This window comes from Schistocerca nitens, chromosome 7 (assembly GCF_023898315.1).
Source record: "Schistocerca nitens isolate TAMUIC-IGC-003100 chromosome 7, iqSchNite1.1, whole genome shotgun sequence".
Taxonomy (NCBI): Eukaryota; Metazoa; Arthropoda; class Insecta; order Orthoptera; family Acrididae; genus Schistocerca; species Schistocerca nitens.
In genome coordinates this window covers 632,962,432-632,975,967 of record NC_064620.1, presented here as the reverse complement: position 1 = coordinate 632,975,967, position 13,536 = coordinate 632,962,432, and positions in this window count along the sequence as shown.

Sequence of the window (13,536 nt, the reverse complement as noted above, 5' to 3'; positions counted from 1 at the left end):
TTCAAAAGCTTACACTACTCCTCTTTCAAAGATGGATCTGAAGTAGATAATGCTTTGGATCAAACTTGCTTATCATTAGTTAAGTGGACAATGATGTCAAGGGTAAGCAAATGGGCATACGAAACATTACAGACTGCGCATGGATAGCTACACTGTCTATCTAACCCTTGCAATGCTGTGACCCAACTGCTGTTTTATCAGTTGCTTAAACATGAGTCTAGATTCTATAATGTGAGTGTGTTATCCATAGTTGTTTACACAACAAATTACAATCTTGAAGAAAAGACAATTTGCTAGCATCAGCTCCAGACCACAATTTCTAAGAAAGTTCATACAGTTTCCTGCTTGAAATCACCAGCCTTGCTGAGCTGCAATGGGAATACTCCATTGAAATATAACAGGAAAACGATGTAGGTAAGTGGTGCTAGATTTCATAGCGTCTTCAAAAGTAGCAGAAGGCACTGGCTACGGAGTTCCCAATGCTACTCACTATTGTTGCTCCATGTGATGCTCTATTAGCTCCATGTGCTATTGTGTCTGCTGCTGCAGCTGTTTATTCTCCATTGTCATTCCACAATGTAAGAAATTTTGGGTCCATGTTGTCACTGCTCATACATTAGGTATGTATGTTGCCACCAATACACTATCTGGCAAGATAGTATCATGCAGAAGAGGTTGAAAACAGCAGCAACTTGGCTGTGAGCAGACGCATTGCTGGAGGCATGAGTGGAACCATAAACATGGAAGTTCAGAGCAGTGTGGCTATCAGTGGGTTCATGACTGTGTCAAGCAGTTTATATGTCATATACAGGAACAAACTGTGGAAGACATGCAAACAAGAAATCAGTATGAAATACAAGTTATTCTCAGCATAGGATATCCGAATACGTTTGTATTCCTTTGTGCCTGCTTCATTTACTGCATTTTTATATTTTCTCCTTTCATCAATTAAATTCAATATTTCTTCTGTTACCCAAGGATTTCTACTAGACCTCATCTTTTTACCTACTTGATCCTCTGTTGCCTTCACTACTTCATCCCTCAGAGCTACCCATTCGTCTTCTACTGTATTTCTTTCCCCCATTCCTGTCATTTGTTCCCTTATGCTGTCCCTGAAACTCTGTACAACCTCTGGTTCTTTCAGTTTATCCAGGTCCCATCTCCTTAAATTCCCACCTTTTTGCAGTTTCTTCAGTTTTAATCTACAGCTCATAACCAATAGATTGTGGTCAGAGTCCACATCTGCCCCTGGAAATGTCTTACAATTTAAAACCTGGTTCCTAAATCTCTGTCTTACCATTATATAATCTATCTGATACCTTTTAGTATCTCCAGGGTTCTTCCATGTATACAACCTTCTTTTATGACTCTTGAACCAAGTGTTAGCTATGATTAAGTTATGCTCTGTGCAAAATTCTACCAGACGGCTTCCTCTTTCATTTATTAGCCCCAATCCATATTCACCTACTATGTTTCCTTCTCTCCCTTTTCCTACTGTTGAATTCCAGTCACCCATGACTATTAAATTTTTGTCTCCCTTCACTACCTGAATAATTTCTTTTATCTCATCATACATTTCTTCAATTTCTTCGTCATCTGCAGAGCTAGTTGGCATATAAACTTGTACTACTGTAGTAGGCATGGGCTTCGTGTCTATCTTGGCCACAATAATGCGTTCATTATGCTGTTTGTAGTAGCTTACCCGCACTCCTATTTTTTTATTCATTATTAAACATAGTCCTGCATTACCCCTATTGGATTTTGTATTTATAACCCTGTATTCACCTGACCAGAAGTCTTGTTCCTCCTGCCACTGAACTTCACTAATTCCCACTATATCTAACTTTAACCTATCCATTTCCCTTTTTAAATTTTCTAACCTACCTGCCCGATTGAGGGATCTGACATTCCACGCTCTGATCCATAGAATGCCAGTTTTCTTTCTCCTGATAATGACGTCCTCTTGAGTAGTCGCCACCCGGAGATCCGAATGGGGGACTATTTTACCTCCGAAATATTTTACCCAAGAGGACGCCATCATCATTTAACCATACAGTAAAGCTGCATGCCCTCAGGAAAAATTACAGCTGTAGTTTCCCCTTGCTTTCAGCCGTTCACAATACCACAACAGCAAGGCCATTTTGATTAGTGTTACAAGGCCAGATCAGTCAATCATCCAGACTGTTGCCCCTGCAACTACTGAAAAGGCTGCTGCCCCTCTTCAGGAACCACACGTTTGTCTGGCCTGTCATCAGATACCCCTCCGTTGTGGTTGCACCTACGGTATGGCTATCTGTATCATTGAGGCACGCATGCCTCCCCACCAACGGCAAGGTCCATGGTTCATGAGGGGAGGTAAAAAATGGCTTCTATGTTGTAGGAAATGAAATAAAGTGGAATATACTGTCTATAATGGAATTATGTAAGACTGCAAAATATAGCTGCCGGTTTACTTTTCTAATCTAATGCTTTTCTTATCTTTACAATAAGGTTGTTCATTGCATCCCTGAGTGTTTATTTCCTTATTGGAATCCAAATTGGTTACTAATTATAGTATTATTTTTCCTGAGGTAACGTCATCCATCTTCAAGCATCTGCTATTCCAGGATTGTTAGGATTTTCGTGATACTACCATGAGCTTTTGCATTTTGTGAGGTGTACAAATTTTCATTGCTGTACATGTGTATCAAATTGACAATCTTTGTTTTTCTTTGGAATCGTATGGAGATTTGATTAACATTTCTGCAGCCTTATCCAGATATTACTTCTTTATACATAACTATATCATCTGTAAAATATCTGAGTGAACAGTGAGGATCTCAAAACACTTCCCTGGATACACCTGAAGTTAGTTCAGCGTCTGTCAATGACTCAGTTTGATATGACATGTTGCACCCTCCCTGTCAAGAAGTTTCATTTCATACATCATTCAATTATACTTCCATTAATAAACATTGGTGTGGTACTGAGGACATACTGCATCTGCCTGATTGTCTTGATACATGGCTTCCTGGGTGCTGCATAAGAAAAGTGTGGTGTTGATGACCAATGTCTTCTAAGTCCATGCAGATTGGCATGGACAGCATTATTTTATTTGAGATACCTCATTTTGTTTGAACTCAGGCTACCTCCTAGGATTATACAGCTTCTGCTAGCCTTCACTAAGATGGTTGTGACTGGTAAGGGAGTGGGGTCACAATTCAGCAAGTTTTGCATTACAGTTTTTACCTATGAAATATGTAATTTAACTTTTTGTAATTACTACTGTTGTTTACGGTAGTATGTTGGGCAATTTGTAAAATTTATCACAGTTCCAGGTAACACAAAATCTCAAATTTTGAATTTCAGTTGCACATACTTTTGTTGAAATGTAGTCCTGTGATGGGACGCTTTTCAACAGAAGATAAGGTACCTTTCTATATATAAAAAACAACTCTTTTCATTGTTAATACACTGAAACATTATTGATGTGATAGGCCTAAAATATATGAATGGCTGCAAATGCAGCCAAATTACTGATACAGAATGCAAAAAATGAAAATAGAATTGACCACATAAATTTTTTGTTGCAATTTTTGTCTCCTTTTGCTTCTGGTTGCCCTACAAATAGGACTTCATTTTTCTTTCCAGTAGTGAACTCCACAGATACAAAATTATGTATTAGTCCTTAAAACAACATTATTTTTAAATTTATATCTTCACAGTTAGAGATATATTGTAAAAGAGCTTCAACATCTTCACTATGAGAAGATTCTCTGGTTTTTCAGATTTCATTTTCTATAAACTCACTTTTAACTTTTTCTATTCTTTTGAAAGTGTAAATCAGTTTTTGTTTTTAGCTTCAGTTAATATTAATGAGTTTCATGTCTTTCTCCCCCTAGTGTTACTTTTTGCTGCTGTTGTCTTTGCAAAAGGCCAGACATTTTTATCTCCAGGTATCCTTTACTTGTGCTTGTTTACAAGTCTTTCCTTTTTCTGTTGTAGGCCAAGGACAATAGCTTATCACAAATGGGTTTTGTTTGCTTGTGCCAGCTGCTGCTCACTTTTGTAGTTCATTTCAGCATGCAAAGAAGAAACAATAACATCCAGGTTGTTTATTCAGATTCCTATGAAATCTTCTGAATGAATGAGTGGTTCATAATAGCCAAAATATCCTGTGACATTAATTTCATTGAACACTATTGCGCTTGCTGAGTTCGTATTTTCAGGTTTCTGTAAGGTCAGCTGTTGGTACTGTCTCATGAAATCCTTGACCCAGTCAACTCCAGCTATTTATGCAAGCTGTCATATTCGTTTGTAAGACAGTCCGTAGGTCACTGTTTTCATTTTTAGTAATCAAATCCTAAAGTTCTTCATCTGCAGTGAAGACACATTGTCTTGTTTACTTTGAATGATAACAATTTGATGATGTTGGTGTCTGATTACTATCACTAAACTTAATATCAACTCCATTGCTTTCTCGTAATCTCTGAACTAAAGCAGAATAAATTATTCCATATGCAGCAGTTCTAACATTCCATCAAATGTCCATGTCAGCTCATCCATACAGTTGACTGGCAAATATATGTGACTTTGCTGCCACGACTTATGTAACCAATTGATGGTCGCATGAGTGCCTGGTACCAGTTCTGCACCATGTACAATGCTTCAGAGCAACTGATATGCTCTTTTAAACGGATGTACAATGTTGTGTCCATTGACAAAACTTGCATGTCTTTTTCTCGGGACATACGCTCTCAAAATTTCAAAAGTAACATTCTCGATGATGCACAGTGCATCTCTCATAGGGTCTGCCACCGGAGTCTATCAAGCACCTTCATAATACTCGGGCCGATAAATGATCCTGCCATGAAAGACACCGTGCTGTGTCAGATCTTCTTCATATCTTCCATTAATCGAGTGGTTCCAGTGGGATCATTTCTGTCAATTTGTCAGTCAGCTGTACCAGAGATATATTCAACACATGACATCATATATCTCTCACAGTTTACGGCCAGACATTGAAACCTCGCTGATTTGGCAGTGGAAGTGGGAGCATGGTGCACCAGACTACTGTAAATGTTTGTCCGCTGTGCTGATCACTATAGTGACGTGCGAAGTCCTTATGGCTGAAAGACACCATTCAAGGGTGATTGTTTGAACATTTTCATATCTTGTGGGAACAGGACTAAATTAACTGCAAGGTTCTACACTTTAATGAATGCAAGCACATGGTAAGAAAGTACTTAACTACGTGTATCCCTACACACACTGTTCATACTTCAGGAGTCATCTGAAGAGTCTGCGATGGGGTAAATATTTGAAAAATTAAATTTAGCATCAGATGGTTTATTGTGAAGATAGTTCAAGATAATGCCGCGTGTTACTGTACTTCTGAGAAAGTTGCCGATATCTGATTCACAAGACTTACCGACTTATGTCATTACACTAGGCTGCATTTTAAAATTTTTTGTCAGATGATTTGTTGAAAGCACGTTTTCTTGAATCAATTTTTTATGCTGATTCTAGAAATAATGACCATTTTTGTCTATCACATCAGGTTTGTACACAAAATAAGAAGTAATATTTTGACAATTTTCAATTCTGAGCCCACAAATATATTCAAAAAACATTTCACACTAGGAGAATTTTTAATCAAAACACATGTAAAAAATGGAATACATTTAAAAAATACTCCTCAGAACTCCTCTAAAATGTTTCATGACTACCTTGTATAAAAACAAGAAGTCAACAGTGCTCCATAAATTTTTAAAATTTCTCTTGTTTGACTTCCTTGTATATGATGACTGTCCCTCTCCAACATCCAACAGCAGTCGGCCAACATAGCTGCTGTCCTGTGCCGGTGGTACCTCCTCTTACTATCTCGGTGAAAATGTTCACCCTTCAATATAATGTCCCAAATTTCTGGAAAGTAGTCAGTATATGAGTGAAGAAAGTGGAGTTTCACACACATTTAACAACCCATCTTCTTGAAGTTTTGCAACTTTGTTCAACAATGGCATTGTAATTAGGATCTTTGTTATTCCATAGAATGTTCTCTGCAACTGATCAGAAGGCAGTCATGTCTTCATTGTCTTCTCAGAATCTTCATCCTTCATCAGCTTCTTTATTTGAGGACTAGAAAAGAATTCCAGCTTTCAGTTTGTCTTGTGTGGTGAAGGGAAATTGCTTGGAAAGGTACTTGATGCAGGGTCAATCCTGTGGTAGAGCCTCTACAAATTCCTTCATCAAGCCCAATTTTATCTGTAGAGGGGAAACAAGAATTTGTTTTTCTACGAACGGTTTGTGCAGGATATTTTTAGTTACAGGCACAAAATTTCTCTGCTCTGACCAAACTCTCACACTCCAACGTCATTGCCTTACCCAACTGTCCCAGTCGCTTAGAAAGCAAGGCATTTTTGTGAATCCAGTTTTTTGTAATAGTGTTCCGATAACTATGAAGTCACCACAGTTCAACCAAGTGTGCTCCTCATATTGGATACTTGTTAAGAGTATCTTCAAGTTCTCATACATCACTTTCATTTGAACTGAGTGGGCCACAAGTAAACCAAGGGCTCATTCTGTGAGAATAAATGAACTAATTCTTTCTCTCTATGTCTGTACCATGGGTTCCTGGTTTCAGGAGATTCTTTCTTTTTAACTGGAAGCCAACTAGTTCCACAGACTCCTTAGGCAACTTAAAATCTCGTAGAAGAGCATTAAGCTCACTCTGAGAGAACAGTTATGGAGTAAAGTTGCATTTAGGCTGCTAGACATCACTATCATCTTTGATTATTGCATCAGCTTCATTTTCTTCATCATCTTCTGCTGCGTTCTTTACAATAGTTAGAGGAAGAGGAACAATCAGATCTTCTCCATGTACAAACTCGCCTAACGCCTGAATCAATGCTTGGATATATAATTTGTCTCTTATTTTTCAAACTGCACCCCTGTACATTAACTAAGCAGAAGTAATATCCATTAAGGGGCTCCGGAAAGGCTCAAAATCATGAAAAGTTCAATTTTTACTTTTTTGCGTTTTCTGAATCTGCAGACTATTACATTTTAATAGATATATAATTTATTCAATTCTGAAGACTACAACTATTTTTAAATTTTTTTTGAAATGTGTTCTACATGGGCGTGACCCACTGTGGCGCTGTTAAACTGCTGTCAAATGGTGTTATTATTAATGTCCGTGTTCATCAGGTACATTTTAGTGATGTGAGATAAAGTATGTGTTGTGGCTAACCTGTGATGGTTCAATATATATCGCTGGTGTGATTGTCGATTGTTTCATGTTTATTTACTCTGTCGTTATCTCGAAAATATTTGTAATTAATTCTGTTTCTTGAGTCTCTGTTTTGTTGAAGTATAATAATGAGTAAAAGTAAAGTTATTAGAAATCCTCTGAAGGCTTTTAAGAAAAGGAGAAATGTTGGAAAGCCAAAGGTATGTGTTATTACTGTAAACAATAAAGACGATAACCAAGTGAGTGAACCTAACCTCTCAAGTACACCTGCCCATAGCAGTCAAAGTGGGAAAGAAAATACTTCACAGAAGAAGCTTGGTTCAATGAGTGAAAACTATGAATGTTCCAATTTTCAGAGACTTAGCAGCACCTGAACTGTTGAAAAAGTGTATTCACGGAAAAACTCAAAACCCCAATGAAAGTGTAAATAGTGTTATATGGTCGAGAATCCCCAAGACTGTATTTGTTGGAATAGAAACACTTCACTTTGGTGTGTATGATGCTGTTGCGACTTTCAATGATGGCAACATTGTAAGGTGCAAGGTATTTAGAAATATGGGAATGAAGATAGGTTCTAACATGGTACGAGCGATGCTTGCTTTAGACAAGGAACGCCTTCGGGCTGCAGACAGGGCTGTAAAGAGTCTAGAAATACAAGCAAGAGTAAACAGGAGGAGGAACAAGAGGAAGCTGTAGGAGGAGTTTGCAGAGGATGAAGATAATCCATCCTATGGACCTGGAATGCACTAAAAAGTTAATCCAATCTTTGTCGCTCGATTCCCAAAACTTTTATTTTCTCATACTAATGACATGTTTTCTAAGGATCTTCCAAACATATTTGTTTCAAACTTTCAGTAAATGTTACACAGTACCTTCTGCATAATTTAACACAGCCTTTTTCCAAAAAAACTGTATATTTTTGAATACCTAAATAAAAAATTGCAAAAAAATGTTGTGAATTTTCATTACAATTGAAAAAAAATCATCTTTAATAACTGAACTAAAATTTTGTAAAATCCCTGTGTTAAGTTGTAGCCCATATTCCAATAAATAATCTGTAAAAAGTTCAACTTCCTACCTCAAATACTTTGTGAGGAAAGATGTAATTTATAAGCGTTATTTTAACATTGCAAGTATAGGGCGTTCCGGAGCCCCTTAAGGTGACTTTTAGGCTCCCTCCACACTGTTGGAATCACAAATGGCATGCATGCTTTCTTTCCCTTTGTCCACAACATTAACCTTTCCACACAGTAGCAGCAAACTGTCTCTGGTGCCCATTCCTTGCCCTGGTACCAAGTTTTATTTTAAAATAAGCATGGTAAGCTTTCCACACAAAGTCTGCTTAGCCACTTCATAATTCCAAAAAATGTAACAGAAAAATTTAGGTTCTTCACACACTTGCATGTAGGCATTGTATTATGTATCAACAGTAGATGCTGTCTTAAATATACAGAATAATCACAATATAGCACTGTTAATCCAAGCCTGTGAGATGAGCAACACTTTCAGCATCACACGATAACAACTAGCATCAATAGGTGTAACAACCCAAAAGTGTACAGTGCTGTATTGAGAAATTTCCCGCCAACGATACACATAGTCTACTGGCACAGCAATATATCTTTGAAGTCAAAACTGTACATGACAGCAAAAAACTGAAAACAGATTTGGAATCAGCGTAAAAGGTAGAGGTAGTATCACACATTAGTTTTCCGTAATTTGATACCATGCAGACTAGTGTTATTAATGTGATGCAATGACAGGAGTCACCATATCTGTGCTGTAGACCAGTACTTTAATTGTCTCCACTGTGGACAGAATCAGCAAACAACACAACAGCCAAACCAGCTGCTGTAAATGCAGCTGTTGTTAATCCAAGCCTGTGAGATGAGCAACACTTTCAGCATCACACGATAACAACTAGCATCAATAGGTGTAACAACCCAAAAGTGCTGTATTGAGAAATTTCCCGCCAACGATACACATAGTCTACTGGCACAGCAATATATCTTTGAAGTCAAAACTGTACATGACAGCAAAAAACTGAAAACAGATTTGGAATCAGCGTAAAAGGTAGAGGTAGTATCACACATTAGTTTTCCATAATTTGATACCATGCAGACTAGTGTTATTAATGTGATGCAATGACAGGAGTCACCATATCTCTGCTGTAGACCAGTACTTTAATTGTCTCCACTGTGTACAGAATCAGCAAACAACACAACAGCCAAACCAGCTGCTGTAAATGCAGCTGTTGTTAAATATTCTACCTGTAATGGCAAGCATTTCATCACAGAAGAATCATGCATAATGTGTCACAGAAGTTATCTCCATAACGATGCTACATCTATTCTCAACACTTATATCAACCATGCAAAAGTCTGATGAAAACTATATTCGTGAATATCATAAGAAATGACACAGCCTGCCCAAACTTTGTGGTCAAGTTTGGAGCTCATTGAAGATAATACTATGACTCCAAATAACACAGGCTATGACAGACAAACTGCATCCACATGTTGTGCTACCACACATCTCCACTGGAGACCAGTACTTTGTCTTCACTTTAGACTCAATCAAAAGACAATGTATGGTGACACAAAATGACCTATATTTTCAACTTGGTGAATCAGACTTCGAATCTTCCACAAGATTTATGAGATCTCACATAGAAACTCTGCTCTACATGATGTGTTTTGTTCGTGTGTCAACACTGGCTATTGTGGAGACATGGGTGAAATCAGATTTGGAAACCACATAATTCGTGATGACTGGAGTGATAGGGAGGTTGGATTTCCATATTCATCCATGAAGCTATAGCTCATCGACAACTGATGGTACTGTGTATGCAACCATCACCACTCCAGCTTTTGAAGCACTTTAACCCTGAAAGTTTCACTGCTTACCTTTCTAATGCTTCAGTCAGATACTTTCTGCTCATAACTGCAGTGATAGTACTTAAAACTTTGTCAGGCATTATGACCAATCACCTTGAGCAATTCACCTATAAATCTATTGTTTTTTAAATTTGTTGCCAGATCCCATTGTATAATTATTTGTTTTCTGTTTTAAACAACTTGTTATCTGTATATATTTTATTTATTTATTTCTTATTTAGCATGACCAGATTGATGTCTTAAAGCTTTCTCTCACATCTGACCAGGAATAAGACATTCAAAAGATATTACAAAACATTTCCAATAATAATAATAATAATAAAATAAATAACCCTAATATCAGTGATGCTCCTCCAAATCTTAAAGTTCATGACAGCACAATATCTAAAACAAACTAGTTTAACACCAAGGAGATTGATTAGCAAGGAACACAAAAGAAAAAATAGGCACAGAAAATTGAGTTTATAAAATGGGAGGGGCATTCCACATGACAAATCAAATGTAACAAAAGAACTTGGTCCTGAGACACAAAAGTAAGACACTATTAAACAGTAAGGCCTGAACCTCTACATGCAGCAGAAGCACTTAACCTAACAATATGCGGGGACGGGGATCTTGAGAAACTCTAAAAAGCTGAAAGAAGAATTGTAAAGAAAATACTGGGAGTGACTTTTCATGCTTTCCCAAAGGATGTGTTGCAAATACACTTCTTGGGTTTGCCGCCAGATCATATTGTGTGACTTGCACATTATTTCTTGGATGCAGCTGCTCGACATCATCAGGTGGTGGTAGTTGCTGCTGTCACTGCACAAGTCGCACCTTGCAGCAGTGATAGCAGCAGCTACCACCACCTGATGATGTTGAGTAGTAGCATCGAAGAAATAATGTGCGAGTTACACAATACGATCCTGTGGCAAACCCGAAAAACTTATTTGCAAAATAGTGGGACCTAGAAGTAATAGTAATGGTGAATACAAACTAAGATCAAAAAGAGAGCTCTATTTGAAAATGAAAAATCTAACTGATGTAATGAAGAAAAGAAGACTACAGTTTTATGGTCACATCTACCAAATGGATAATAATGGACTGAACAAGTTGATCTTAAATTTACTAAACAACTACAAATCCAAACCTACTGAAATTGACAAAGATATTGAAAACACATGAATTAGAATGGGCCTAATAGATAACAAAATACTCTTTATAGAACACAAAAGGCGCGATTTCAAGATAGAAAGAAGTCTGCAAAAAGAAGAAAGTGGACCCAGGAAGAAAAGAAATGACATTCTTGAAGGATGAAGGAAGTCTGGAGCAACGAATATTAAACAAAAAGGCACAAAACCGAGGTTGATTTATTGTACCCTCCAAAATGGTTATTCAAATAAATAAATAAATAAATAAATAACATGAATAAAAATAATGATGATAATAATAATAAAGGGCACTTAGACTGATCTCATTAACTTAGCCATGTTTAGTATTATCAGAAGCAGAATGAATAAAGGAAGAGGAGAAGATTGAAATGACAGTGACAGTGGCATTTAGTGATGAACTGAACATAAACACATAACTCTGCAAGGTGAGGGAATAGTTTGGGGAGGAGGGAAGGAGGGGGGGGGGGGGACTGACTGTGGCCTATCAAGATTGTGGTCTATCATCACACGATACTGCTAGTCGGGGTGCCATGACTGTTGTGTGAAAACGAAACTGAATTAAATGTATTCGCGATTGCGCATATGATTAAACTTCAGCTGCACAATGGATTAGTGAAACAAGAAGTTTGTGCAGACATGGATTTGAAACCCGATTTACCACTTATTATTAGCTGTCGCACCAACCACTTAGACTAACTGGCATGTCTCTGGAACCGATCCAAACTCCTGTATGTCAGTGTCTGTAAACATCCTCACTAGCACAGTTGCTGTGATTACCACACAGGGAGAGACTTTCATTATTATTGTCATGGCCTTGTCTAGGCACAGAATAGTATTTGGAGTGTCTGTGTTACAGAATCATCTATGCAATGTCCATACTGAAAGCCACAAAGTATGTCAGTGACCGAGGTGACAAGTCGTGTCACTCACTCGGCTCTGTAAGATTGGTCGCATAGCCACGCCATGTTCGTTGTGTCGGTAAACGAACTTACTTAAAACTGCTACACACTTCCGTTAGCCATCTTTTTAAAAGTCTCACTGATTTTTACCAACACAAGTGCTGTGTGCTAGACTGGGCACTATTGAGTAGGCCTATTTCAAGTGAGTTTTCAGAAGCAAATGCTGATTTCATTCATATTAGCTGTGTACTGCACAATTCAGCTGAATAAGCCTGTACAATATAATTATGTCCAAGTCCTGTACAGTTGTAACAGGGCTTGTGGCACAGGATTAAACACAATTTCTTTAAAATTTTGTGGGTGTTGTGTGGGCGACTTTGTGGTACAGGAGACTGCATTGTGTAGATGCTGCCATAGTGCTGCCAGTGTTCTGTGAATGTTATCTGAGGTAGCAGCTCATTCTGAAAACAGAGAAAGTAGTGATGATAAGCATACACATTTGTGATCTGAGCAGAGTCATATTTAGGATTGTGATGATGCCCTTGTGCAGTGATTTACTTAATGCCCCCATTCCTAAACTTCAGCATTACTGTTCTTTTGTGGACAACCAACAATAAAGCTGCGTGATCATTAACTTCAATTCTTAACTTTACTGAAGTATTTGAATAGCATATAACACAAAGCACATATGCAAGTTAAATATTAAATAATAATAAAATAGCTACTACATTTCAATAGCACCTTTCACTGAAAAATTACCATCAAACTCAGACACAATATATGCTAAAAATACAAAGGAAATCATTATAGTTTAATACTCTGTACCGAAATCAGATCACTTAAATGTGAAATTTAGTAAGCTCCAAATGCATGATACAATACCATTTAATGGACCTTTTCCAAAATATGAAGAACTTTTGTATTTGGGAATTTATCATTTTCTGAAAAATCAGGCTGACTGTCATGCCTGATTCTGTGGCTAGTATTTATTTATTTATTTATTTCGTGTTCCATAGATCCATATGGGAACATATCCCTGGATATAGAACGAGTCAAGGTTCTTTACAGATTATTGTTTTGTGCACAGATACATTGATCTTATCATTAGATTAAAGAAACTGTGAAGTTTAGCATATACCCTTACATATTAGTTAAGATACAGGACATCTGAAAGAGTATACAGTCATACATAAATTTGGGTATTGTTCTTAAGTTATACAGGCATCATATACAGACATACATAAATTTGGGTATTGTATTAAGTTACACTGTACTTACAGAGTATGATTAATCAATTGTAGAGGTCACACAGTAAGGTTTAAGCACAAACAAGAGATTCTATGCATTTTTGCTAA